The sequence below is a fragment of the Caretta caretta genome, chromosome 11 (assembly GCF_965140235.1).
Source record: "Caretta caretta isolate rCarCar2 chromosome 11, rCarCar1.hap1, whole genome shotgun sequence".
NCBI lineage: Eukaryota > Metazoa > Chordata > Testudines > Cheloniidae > Caretta > Caretta caretta.
The window spans coordinates 41759689-41773274 of NC_134216.1; the positions used below are offsets into that span (position 1 = coordinate 41759689).

At 40.6% G+C, this 13586-nt stretch overlaps 1 pseudogene; it reads right to left on the reverse strand.

The window, feature by feature from the left end:
• Positions 1-544: 544 nt before the first annotated feature.
• Positions 545-13586, reverse strand: part of LOC125645061 (dynein axonemal heavy chain 11-like) — a 186380-nt pseudogene continuing 173338 nt past the window's right edge.

Here is a 13586-nt window from a genome sequence, read left to right on the forward strand (position 1 = left end):
GAATCAAATCTAATTTAATGTAACATGGGCAGTAAGGAGAAGGTACCAAGAGGCATCATTTTAAACTCTCTCACATTTACTTAGCCTCAACTTTAAAATTGTCCTAATAGGTGGATGAAAGGGATGCTATCAATTTGAAATTAACAAAAAAAAAAAAAAAAAAAAAAAAGTACTTTTAGGTACCTCAGCTGCACCTCATCACCCTGCTAATTTTTGTGGATTTATTATAATTTTCTTAGTTTGAATGGGTTTTTTTTTTGCTGTGTGAAATGCTGATGCACGTAACACAGACTTCATGAGGCAACACTAAAATTGCATTAGACAATGCTTTGTTGAAAGAAAACAGGAACATATTCTTTAATTTGTATCTGTTATATACAAAAATTGACCTTTTAAGTTTAAATCCTTATGCTGAAGTGCTTTGACATATATATATAACATGACCTTACTGTGGGCATTGGCTTGTAAAGGAATTGTTGAAATGGGCTCAAATGATGGCAGAAAGTAGAGTAGAGAAGATTGCTTTATAGCCTTGATATGTGTTTTAGTGTACCCCATATTTCTGTACTTCTAAATCTGTAAGCAAGGCAGAAAGTTTAATTAAATTGATTACATCTAAAAGCGAACTAAACGTATTATGTTATTGTTGGCCCACAAGTGTTGGTCTTCTACCTTCATTGTTAGGTCTCACATTGTTTAGTTTCACTGATTTACAAGCTAAAATAAAATAAAAATAGACTAAACCAAACTGCTTTGTCAGGGGCTAGAACAGAGTGAGTGCAAACACAGTGGAGCACTCTTCTTTGACACCAAAATACACAGCTATGATCCCTTTTTTGTTACTAATGAGCAGTATTTTACTTTTTGCAACAGATACGCCAATTTCTGTTTCAACCATCTGTTCCTTGACAATTGACACTTTAGAGGTCTAGCTGTTACTGAATAGCCATTGATATGAATACAGTAAATTCTTTACAAAATGAAAATCAATAGTCACTGACATACTGCGTATTGAGGAAAATAATTGTTTATGGCACTCAGCTTAAGCTGTTCTGGTAATCACGTTGAAAAATACAATATTTATTCATTAGATCAAATTTAATGAGGCCTCCTGGCAGTAATTATAAAAATTACTGTAGCAGTAAATTACTAATGAGCTGTGATGTGCTTCCTACCTGTGAGGCAAGACTGGGGGTTGAAAAAGCCTGATATCCAGACAACACTGAGGAGGGAGAGATCCTGAGACCAGGAGTAGAGCTCGTGGCAATGCAGCAGACCATCACTGTACCTTAGTGGTAATATAAAGAGGGGAGAAGGCTCACAAACAAGTGTGTTCAAAGGGTCACTTTAAACAGGCAGTAAATCTCTATGTTCGTTTCCGAACAAAGATGCATTTGCAATAACATAAAATTATTAATAGCAGGAGGCGCATAATTCATGTACGTAGCGGACAGTCTAAATGACCCAATAGGTCTCGATGGTATACTGACCTTTTTTATCGCAGAATGAACGTTTTTCCTACATGCTGTTCAAACATGAGGAGGGTCAGGAGTGCAGTCCCATTGCTAATCAATAGTGGAGGTGGCTTCTGGCCCCAGTAGTTGATTATTTTAGCTTTCTGGGCAGATTAATTTCTCAGCTGTGCATAACCCTATGGACAAAATCAGCTCTTGAGCAGTTGCCCACATGCTCAGTAGCTGAGGTGAACTGTATATCTTGAGCCAGGAATGACTTCTTGCTTTTTGGTGATTATGATAATTGGACTAATATTTTTGCAAACTGACTCATTATGGATTAAAGGTGGGGGGTTGCAGCTGACTCACAGCACAAGGTTACTGCATTTGGAGGGGTGGATGTTGTTGCTGGAGCCATGAACTGTACAGATGCGCTTGCTCACAAAGCTGTCTGGGTGAAGCAGTGACACATGGTCACAGCTCTGGCCCATGTCCTGGAGTAGAACTGCTTCTTCAGTCTTTTTATTCTGTTCCTCAACCCTAGTTATTTGGGCTGAGTGCGCTTCGCCAGCATTTCAATTTTAATTCTTATAGAAAACCTAAATAAGTCATACATATACTGTACTGACAAAGGGGCATATGCTGCATAAGATCATACTAGAAGAGGTAATCCTCTAAATGCTTTTTGGCTTCAATTTAAAATAGATGAATATAAAATAAAAATGAGCTATTTGGAACATTTTGGAAGAGCATATGAATTGGAATAGGTATTCAGTGTGTAGGCAGAAGGATTGGATCGTGGCTAAAGAAACAGAACTGGGAGACTAGGTCTGTCCTCACTGCCAAAAAGAGTATTTTTAAAAACATGTATTAGAGGCCAACAGCCTAGCTTCCCACCTGGGAGTGACCTCACCTACCTACAGCACAGTGAAAAACGACACAGTCTTGTCTCCATGACAATGTTACAGCAAGCTTGCTAATGCACAATAGTTACAGCTTTTTGACAGTGATGATCTAGCTTTAGATACTAGAGTCCTGTGTTCTATTCCTACTCAGTCACACACTTTCTTTGTGATCTTGGGTAAATCACTCTCTCTCTCTCTCTCTCCCTCTGTTTCCTTACCAAAGCGTGGGAACAAGGCTTTTCCCTTCCTTTTCCCTTTCCTTTTCCCTTTCCCTTTGCTGCATCTACAAGGGCAAAAACAAAAAGGCCTCCTCTGACAGCCGTGAAACCTTTTTTTTGAACATCATAATTTTAAGGAGAAAAACCTTGTAGCTAATGAAGAAATAGAGAAAAAGATAGTTAAATTTTTTTTTACAAATCCCATGAAAACCTATGCCCTAAAGACAGACCTGGACTGTGCCATCTGCATAGTTTTGGAGGCAAAGGCGTCTGAAACGGGTGTCCTCTGGGGTGGCCCTAAGCCCAGGGTCAGGGTCAGGGTCAGAGCAAAGATCTGGGCTGCTTCCTGGTGCTAAGGCGATCAGGAGCACCCCATTGTGAAGGCTCTAACATGGGGCAGGAGTTCTAGGGAAAAAATTCAAAAGCTAGAATTTTTCAATCTTCTTTCTCGGCTACTATGAGGTAAATCAATATTTGCTGAAGCATTTTGAGATGTGCAGATGGAAGGCACTTCAGAAATACAAAAGTGTAAATTCAAATGCACATACAGTAAAAGCCGTCAGGTAAATACAAGAGCGTAGACCAGGTAAAATGTTCTATGTTTTTAAAAACAGTTAAGTCTTGGGATTTTACAGCCACTCAGAGAGTCACAGACTTTCCATTCAGGCAGCCTATCTATTGTCTTACAATACAAAGAAGACGGTTGTTTAACTTTGTGAGTTCTTACACTATCTCAAATTGCTGTGCTGGAATGGAGCACATAGCCCCAAGGGTCTACTTCTGCAGCTTATGATGTTACTTAAAGGGGAGCTGAGTACCACAGTGCTGAAGCATACAAGTTGAAAGCATCAGCAGTACTGTTTAAGAGAATGTCACAAGTCTCAGCAATCCAATAAGTAGTAAGACTGTTGCTGTATATTAGTACTATAATTCAATTACATTCAACTAATACATTAATCCGTCACTAATACTATACTTAGCGGTAGGGTTTTGTCACATAAACAAGCCTTTAAACTTCTCCATTTTGCTGTGTGAAATGCAGGCAAACATAGAAACTGAAGCAGCAGAATATGACAGAAAAATGTTTAGCAAAAGGCCACCTGGTTTAACATGCCAGTCCTTCTTAAGGGGGTAAGTTAGGACTGCTGGAATACATTTACCAAAGGGCTGGATCAGAAGATGTGTGTGAGAGGTCGCTAGTTTTAGTTATTTGAAGCCATTAAAGTGCCAATGTAAGCAATCTCTTTTCAGTTTTGCCTTGAACTTGGGCATATGTATGGTTACAACTGAAGCTGCTCAAATTGGGATGTTAAATAACAAGTGCAAACAATAACTGAAGTGAAGCTTCAACGTTTTCTTACAGCAAAGGTGGAAAAAGGAGCCTACAGTATCATTCAAACTGTGATAGCGTGACCAGTGCAGTATGGCAACTAGCCTGAAAGCCTTAGCTACTAAGGCAAAAAACAAGCTAGAAGAGTAACATTATCTCAGGCATTCCCCTAGATCCCATGTCCATCATGGCATCTTAGTCCCTTTTCCTCTTTGGCAACTCCTGCTCCGTCATAGCCTAATATGCTTTTTGCATGTAGTGGGTGGTGTTGAATTGCTGTCAAGTCATTGCATAAACTGTAGCATTATGCCAGACTAGCTGTCCTTTCCCCAACCATGCAAATTATGGTTCAAGCTAAGGCTGCCTTAAATGTGCCCTTTAAAATCAGGGCAGTTTGTTTATTATCAGTGACCAGCATAGCTGAAACAAAAGTTAGATTTTTTTCATTTTATTTTTTGAATGATCAGAAACAATAACCAGATTTCTGTCCTATCTGACACCACCACATGCACACACACAGCATTAGACACTTGGAATATACCAGGATGCACCGGTTGACTGGCCACAGTATTTGTGGTATTTCTTTTACTTACCAAAGGCAGTAGGCACACAGATAATAAACACGATGCCCTGTATTAATTTGGTGTTCGTTGCTTATTGCACAGTTGTTGGGGTGACAGTCTATTAGGATGGCTCAGCTGTTCATGGGGGAGTCAGAGGTCAGTTTCCCATCTTCCTGCTGCCTGAGGTAGGCATAAAATAGGAGTAATATGGAGACAGCACCTTATGAATCCCCCCCGCCACTGGCTGATTCAGGAGTAGTCCCTGTAGCCTCTGCAGGGAGCTTCAGCCATGACATGTTTATGCTGTGTCCATGTTTTATAAAAAATGCTCACCAGTTTGTAACAATACTTTGCACGTTTGTGGTGCCTAGCAGCTGAGGCTCTCATAGTGTTTTAAAAGAACTAAAACTCTCAGCGCCATTGTGAGGTAGCCATGCATTGTTTGAGGCTCTGAGATATGACCTAAGTCACTTGAAAAGTGGGAAGAATTGGGCAGAGAACTCCTAATGTCTCATTCCCAATGTGCTAATCATGCTACTTCCCATCTAATTTTCCTAAAACCCAGGTCTATGCTCTTAACCGCATTTCCTCATTTCTATACACAGCGTGTGTAATAAATATAGCATTGTTTCAATGGTCACAAGATATTAGTTTCCAACTCCATTTAATCACCTGGAAAGCAATCCTTTGACAATTGGGTGTAGATATGGCCATGAAAGAGAGAGAGAAATGTCTTTTTACTATTGTCACAGCTATGGGGTCTTGTCTCCCCTGGAGGTGTATAACTCCTGTGCATGCCATTTACATGGATTCCTGACAGAATAGGATCCTAAAGCTACAATGTCCTTCATGCATAGCCGCCAATTCTCTACAAAGCTTACATCTCACAGGATTCAACAGTATTGGTTCTTTTGGGATCAATGAGAAATTCACCACCCATCTCCACTAGCTCTGAATTACAGAGCAGAATCAGATCAAATACAGAAGAGTTCCCTCATTTATCCTGCCTCTGAAACACTTCAGAGTATGTGCTGCATTCATTTTGTGTAGGCGGGCTGGTGTCTAATCTATTCTGTGAACATATTTATAAAAGATTAACCTGTGCCTAGTATTCCTGAAAACTGATTTACTTAAAATACATTTTATTCCACTTGTCTCAGCCATACATATCTTTTCATTTATCTTTGATATTAGTCATTTTCATTGAAGCATAATGTACTGTACATTATCAGTATTTCTTCTATGTATGATACAGCTTTCTCCGAGCCAATACCATTCAGAAGATTATATGCTCTGTGTCTAAGAATTTTAGCATACAGTTAATGCATTCACTAATGGGTTGGACTATGATTCTTAACAAATAGCTGAACACCTGGGATTTCATAGAATGCTGTAACTTTAAAAGTGTTTAGGAGCACCATGGACCCACAAAGTCATGCCTCATGGCACTGAAAAGCACCAGGTGCAATGTATACAAGTACATAGGCACACGCACACCATGTGCGCATGTCTACATACACTCCTTGCACCTCCCATTTTATATATGATCCGGAAAGGAGTGAGTCTTCTGCAACTGTAAAGAGCTTCAAATATGTTTTAAGTGCAGATGATACTTGACTGATTTAGGGGAATGATTAAAAGGAAATGCATGTTTATAGCTTGGTTATTCTGAGGAGACAGGATCTGCTCGCCCTGTACAAGTATTTGAAGGAGGGTACAAACTAGTTAATGGTGATTCTGGGGATTTACCTAGAAAGGCTGGGATGAAATTAAGAACGAATCAGTTTGGGTTGAGTTAGACAACATTCACTACTGGTCAGGTTCATGAAATAGTCTCCCAAGGGAATCAATGGAAAACCCATCACGTGAAAGATTTAAAATGACTAGACCTGGGAATTCAAGATGCCACCAGCAATGGCAGCCATGATCGTCTAATTCTCTCTCTCCTCTAACATGCACTTTGTCGCTCCCTTCATGAGTCAGAAAAGTTTTAGTCAAAATTCCTAAAGACACTACCTCATCCTTCAAGTCCCTCCTCAAAACTCACTACCTCTTTAATGAATACAGTATAGTGCAAATTGTTAACAGCTAGGCAGGCAGTGAATTGTGATTACTGCTCCCAACTAAGAATTGCATGTATCCTGTTTTTTATTACTCTATTTCCCCTGTCCTCACGCTGACCTGCTGGTTTAGCTCATCTATCTGTTATGCCTTGTCTTTTAGATTGTAAGATCTTAGGGGGCTCCCATTTGCTGTATGTTTGTACAGCACCTACCACAATGGGGCCTGGGCTGGTTAAGCTCTTTGAGTGTTACCACAATACAAATATTAAACACCACCACCCACTGCTACAGTGGAGTTGAATTTGATGACCTTAATAGGCTTTTCCCATTTCTACTGATAGTACACAATAGATTTCAACACTGTAACATGTGGACTCAGACTCCGTAGTCTGTCATTCAGGTGTGCCCTGCTTTTCAGCCTAAGTTGGGGCTGTTCAGCTTTAAGATTTTGAAATTTGTGGATATTAGATTTCCAGATGAGTTTCACTGTGCACACCATTGTTATTTCTCATTGCTGTGATTTAGAGACTTACTGAAGCTTTACAATATATTTGATTTATTTCTTTTTGTAATAATTGGCTCTTGTAACCCATTGTACATGTGTTATCTGTGCTTAGCACATACCTGCTCTGCATATATTGGAAAGGCAAGGTTTTTTGGAAAAACCTGGATTTGTTCTTCAGCATCTTTTGCATTGTGGATCCAGACAACTGATTGGTTGATTACTCATTATATGTTTCTTCTGTTTGCACTTTGAGTTGGTGCATTTCATTCCAGTTCAGCCAGTTCTGCGTTCTGTTATTTCCTTATTTATAACCCATTGGTCAGGCATCTTACAGTATTAGTTTTTTTCACTATCAAAATATCTTATTCTGCTATGATGTAACACAAAAGTCAGCATTTTTTTCCCCAGAGCCCATCAAGCAATTTTTATAGTTCATTATCTTTCTCATTGGTTTAATGCCAACTCAGAAGCTTGAAAACGTGTCTTTTTTTTCCCCCCAAGACAGTGATACTTTTGCCATGGCACACAGGTATGGGTTTTTCTTGTTTTGAATGCAGCTGAACAAAAAACATCCTTCTCAATTTAACAGCAACCCTCTCACATTAAGTTCTTATATCAAAGTATCTTTTGATTTCAGCAAAGATCTGCAATTGAATTTGTTAATTAACTATTTCTGAGCAGAAAACTGGGTATCTGTAGGGATATCTAAAACAGGTTATTTTTCTGTCTGTTTCGAGTATATCATAGAGCGCACTTGCAGCTTCACTTTGGTTTGGCATGTACTAAAACTTGCAGAAGGGTGGGAGGGATCTTTTAATCCGAAACTCTTTTAGCTGCCTTTCCCGCTACAGCTTCCGCTCCCTTTTTATGTAAGTTACAGTATGGTGCACTTTCACTGAATCCCAGCTCAGTGCATGGTACAGGTTTTTGGCTGGCTTCACAGAAAAAAATCTGTGCCTCGAGGGTTCCATGTCACTGAGATTGTTGTAATGTCACCCTTCCATTTGATTGACAGGTATCTTCCTGAATGCACAGTACATTTCATCCTGGACTGCTCCATGATGATCACCATTAGGCCACCCCTCACCCCCATCCTCCTGTTCTTGTAGTATTCCTCGCTTTTGCTTTTGCTTTTTTGAACTAGGATTCCTTCTCAGAAGAGTAATACCTGCCAACTCTTTCACATCAGCAGCTGATTCTGTTATGCACTTTAAAAAATTTGTAAAAGGCCTTTTCCTTTTAAGCATGTTGTTTTCCACTCAGTGAGGGAGGAAGACAGTGCATTCATGGGATATTTTTTCTTGTGCCTGCCTTTGCTAATCTTGTATACCACTGTCACATTTTCCAAGGTACAGTTTTCTGTATTTTGCAGCATCCTTTGTGGAATTTTGCTGTATTTGTTGAAAGCCAGGGTGGGAGGGCTTGTGAGATCAGCTTTTTTTCAGATGGATCTCATAGATTTCTCTGAACTGCTGTGGCCTGAGAATCAAAGCATCAGTACATTTCTTCCTTTTATGCCACTTAACATCATCTAAGACTCAACCACCGTCTTTCCATCACAGGTCTCTTCTCTTCTTGGGAGCCCTTCAATGTTGCTTCATAATAGATCACGATTAGGTAATGCGAGGCACACCTTCCACCCGAGGGGCAGACATGCTGCTTCTAGCCCACGGGTCACAGGGACGTGACTACTGGTGCAAGCGCAAGAGAATGAATCCAGGCCTCTTGTCTGGCAGAGTAAAACACTCACCCTGGGCTACAAGGCTAGCTCTTGTAAGAAAGCATTTGACAGTATTTGCATTAGATTCAGATAGCTGCACAAAAGATCCTGAGAGATCATACAGATCATACAGTTACTAGGTAGTCTGACATTTATCTTCTTAATTTAATCACTCATACCTGCTGTTTCTATGACATATTTGCTGAGCCCATGAAGCTCAAACTGTGCATTTATTCAGATTTTGCCCTTCACCTCCTTATCCCACCTCACCCCACTTTGAAACAGCATCTGTTTAAAAAAAGCAAAGGGTTTTATCTGGTGTCTCAGCTGGTGACATGTCCATCAGGGATACAGGAGAAGCAGATTTTAAAATCAGGGTGAGTGAGGCATCATCTTACCTTGCAACGTATGTGCCAGAGAGAGGCTATCCTCCACGGATAGCAATAATACAAATTATTACAGAAAGGGTTTTCACGTGCAACAGGCAATCAGGTTTTATTTGCAGGCTCTAACAGTGGGCTACTGGTCTCCCTCACCCATGTGGGCTCTCTGACCAATGGATGCAGACTGCCATCCCAATAGCCACACCCATGCATATCCTATGGGCCACCCTCCGCCCCACCCCTCCCCTATGCTCAGTCAAAGAAAGCTGGCATGGAGCCCAGCTGTGTGGCACAGAGTCCCCCTTACACTGCATTCTGCTTTTCAATGATTTCACTGCACTTTGCACCTTATGCAAAGGATAATCCTTCATGCTAAATCCTAATATGTCTGTCAGATAGGTTTTAAATCAGTGCATACTTTCCCGTCCTCTCCAGACATGAATATTGGGTCTAGCTTGACTTTCCCATACATTTATTTTTTTAAAAGAGTAGCCGTGTTTTCCTTCATGAGAACAGCTTGTAATTTACCATGACTGCTTTATTTTCCCATGGCAATGCTTACTGTCCTCAGGACGGTTGTCTATCAGAAGCGCCACAGGCTCTATATGGTGCTCCAGTTTTCCATCAAGGGAAGCTAAAGCCCCATGATGCTCTGGTTGATCTACTCCAAAATCCACCCCTGGTGCTTTATGATTTCCTTCCTCTGATCAACAAAATGTCCTCCTTCCCTTTTCCTCTTCCAGGGATCTGAAATGGCCTCAGATGAACTCATCTGGTTTGGACTTGTTTTGCTTTTTAGCACTCTTTCCTGCTATGCCTGGCAGTTCCTGGCAGAGCTCTGCTATCCTTTGGGTGGCTCTACAGAGATGGTACAGTGCAGACTGGTAGAGACCAGTCCCCCTTCCCCCCCGTACCCCTCCCCTCCGCTTAGGGTGGCATCAGTACAGGATGAGAACACCCAGAATTCCTTGGGTGGCTTCTAGTGATTCCACTAGCTGGTGGCCGTGGAAGCTGGCAGAGCTTCATTCTCCCCTTCTCTTTGCTCCTGAGAGTGTTTCAAAGGTGTTTAATCAGACATTTTTATCAACAAATAACTAATCATCAGTTACTTTTTTTTCTTCTCCCAACTTTCACTCCTTTGTGCGATAAGATACCCACGACTGATGCTAGACTAATGTATATTTCTGGAAATGATGTGCTATTAATGCTACCCATCACGGCAGCAGAACTGGGTGGGTCAACACTGTATGCCTGCTCCGAAACATCTCCTCCAAGTTTCTGTGTCCTTAATACAAAGTTCTGTGCAACGGTTACCACTGGAGTCTGATACTTTCCCCTCCATGTACCCAACAAGGTATTTGTTATCTATTAACATTATGAATCATGACCCAAACAGAAGACCTGTGTCCATGTTTAGTCTTTTGAGTGGTAGATACTACATGTTAGAGCTCTCTGCCCAGTCACTTTGAAGAGCACTCAGCTTGATTTGAAAAAAGAAAGAAAAGTGAGAACTAGAACATTACAGAAATTGCCCAATGTCCAGAGCAAGGTAAAATGCAAAATCTTTTTGCTTTTCACACTACAGTTAATATCAAGCTACAAAAAGCTAGTCTGAATTATGCACAGACACAGGATATTTGCTGGAAAAAAATCGTATCATTCATATTCTGTTTTTCTGATGGGCAAGAGGCACCGTCCATTCTGATTGACTGTTGGCATGCAGCTTACTACTGAGCTAGACTGTATGTTGATGGATAAACCAATCTCATCCAAGTGTCAGGAAGATTATATGAAAAGAAAAAAAAAAGAGCTGTCTGTAGTTGCTCCAGCTCTGAGAAGATTGCCAACTCACCCTAACAAAAGAAAACATTAGTGTGCTATTTGCGTCTCACAAAGAGCCTGTGATAAGATGACATGATAAATGATAGAGAGCTTTTTTCCCCCCAGTAAAAACACATAAGGTAGCTAAATCATGCAAGTGTAAAGAATATCTTGGCTCTTTGAACTAGTGCGAGCCATTTATTAAAAATAAAAAAGGTGAAATTGTCAGAAACATGAGTGTAGTTTCCATTTTTTCTGCATTTCTTAAATTAACTCAAATTACATTATGTAGGGGAAATACATATGTATACACTGAATATCCTAAGAGCCGTCTCTCTCTGCACCCACATGAAATGCCACAGGCAAACAGGTTAGGAGCTTCACTGTTTGTTTGTATTAATGGCTATTTGAGTGCCCCAATTCTATAGGTATTAATTAAAAATAGGAATGTGTGTATTTCCAGTTGTCAAAATTGGAGTCTACTTTCAAAATTTGGTACTAACGATCATATCTTCAAAAGCCAGTTGTAGCAATACGTGCATTTGTCACAGCTTTGCATACAAAGCACTTGATCATAAATGCAAACTGCTGGTTAGGCATCTAGAAAGCCATTTAGATGCGCAATGTGATCTGAATGTGCATTAAGTCCAAACACAGCAGGTATGTTACTGCATTGACATTTCTGTATCCAAATATCAGGCTTCCCTTTGTGAACATTTGGCCCTAAATATTCAAGATTAGTGAATATTATTATCTACTCTGGTCATACACAATGAATAATAACTACAAATAAAGGAAAGAATTAGATCACAAACCCCTACAGGGTAATTATAAACTATTGCTACAGTCTTACTTATGTTAGTATTCCTGGAGCACTTAGTGAACATGCGACCAGATAGGACAGCACATATTAGCCTCATTTTAAACCTGGGTATGTTCTGAGACTGGGTATGTATGATAAGAGTATGAACCTTATCCAATGGCTAATGATTACCTTCTAGTCATGGTCAAAGGCACATGCGAATCCATTTAAGTGTTCCAGCGGGCACAGTCGTATATATTTTGGACCACTCGATATTTTTGTCTTGGTGGATTTGAGTGGATCCATTTTTCCCCCCTCCCACAGAGTTCCCAAAGTGGGTATTGCCTTCTAGCCTAAGGGTTGCTTCATGATGGGGGCATTCTCAAAATATCCACCACAGCTGGCAACCCCTCTTGGTGGCACTTGCAGCAGAGAGGCTGAAGGAATGAATGGGCATGGGGATTTATCTCCCCTCTCACCAGCTCCAAGCTCGGGCTGAGGCACAATGAGAAGGCAATACTCAGAAGGTTGTACTGTCATTTCCTAATATGGGGCTAAATGGAAGCTTTCAGGCTTCTGAGCAGCACCTTTTGTGATCACTCATTTCACATAATTTAAAAAACAAACAAGCTATTTTAGAGTTGACAAACCGTGTTATAATATTTTTTAAGGTCCATGCAATATGAGATGACAAAACACCCCCCAAAATGCAGACATCTACTATATGCATACACAGTCGTGTCTTTAGTTAGACTGGATCATCCCACAAGGCAGGTAAGCAAAGCACACATACCTCCAGAACTAAATCAAGTCTCTTAAGTAAATGCCTTATCTCATGTATTAGCATATTCATTCTCTCACATTCTTGAAAACAAACCAGTATATATGGGGAGTGTTCTGCTGTTTTTGAGGTAATGTCAGACATGTTATATTCTTCGAGAAGTTTCTCCTGTATCTCATCTAGTATGCCTTTACCTTCATGTTTTTCATGTTGAAAGTTTCTTGTGTATCCAATTATGTGAGCATTTGTAGAATTTAGGGGTCTATTTACATGCAGGGGAAGTTACAAACATACATACGTGCTTAACTTTATGCACTGAGTAGTTCCACTGATTCTTGTGGGACTAATCTCAGTGCATCACATTAAGTACATGCATAAATAGCAGGATTGGGGCCAACACCTAAATGTTAACTACCTGGGGAAAGCCCCAGCATGACCTTTGGAAAATAAGACCTCTTAATGTGCATGCTTACATTGATTGGAAAGATTGTCTGAATGCAAAGAAGAAAGTCATAGCTTGAGTATCGACTACTACTTTGTGTCTTGCAGTCATGTTGTAGCTGTGTTGGTCTCAGGATATGAGAGAGACAAGGTAGGTGAGGTAAAATCTTTTATTGGACCAAATTCTGTTGGTGGAAGGGACAAGCTTTCGAGTTTCACAGAGGTCCTCAGGTCACTACTTTGCTAACCACTCCATATTGCAGTATTAAATTGCGCGATCTGCCCCATTCACACAATTGTTTTTGTATGTGGGATGGAGAATTGCAGCTGCTTCTGTCTCCCCTTGTCTCTCTGGACTCAGAAAGCGCTTGGTGCGTCTGGGAATTGGCACGTAGGACGGAAGAAAACCAACCTCACCAGAAATCTGCCCAGGAGTTCTTCCAGCTCCTCCTTAGAAGAGGGCAGGAGTATCAGGGGAGGCTCCTGACAGGGGAAGCTGGAATATTTGAGAGAATCTGGCACTCCTAGCATGGGAGTATGGAGGTACATCCGCATAGATATACTTGGCCTCCTCTGAATCCTCCACAGAATTTGTGGGCT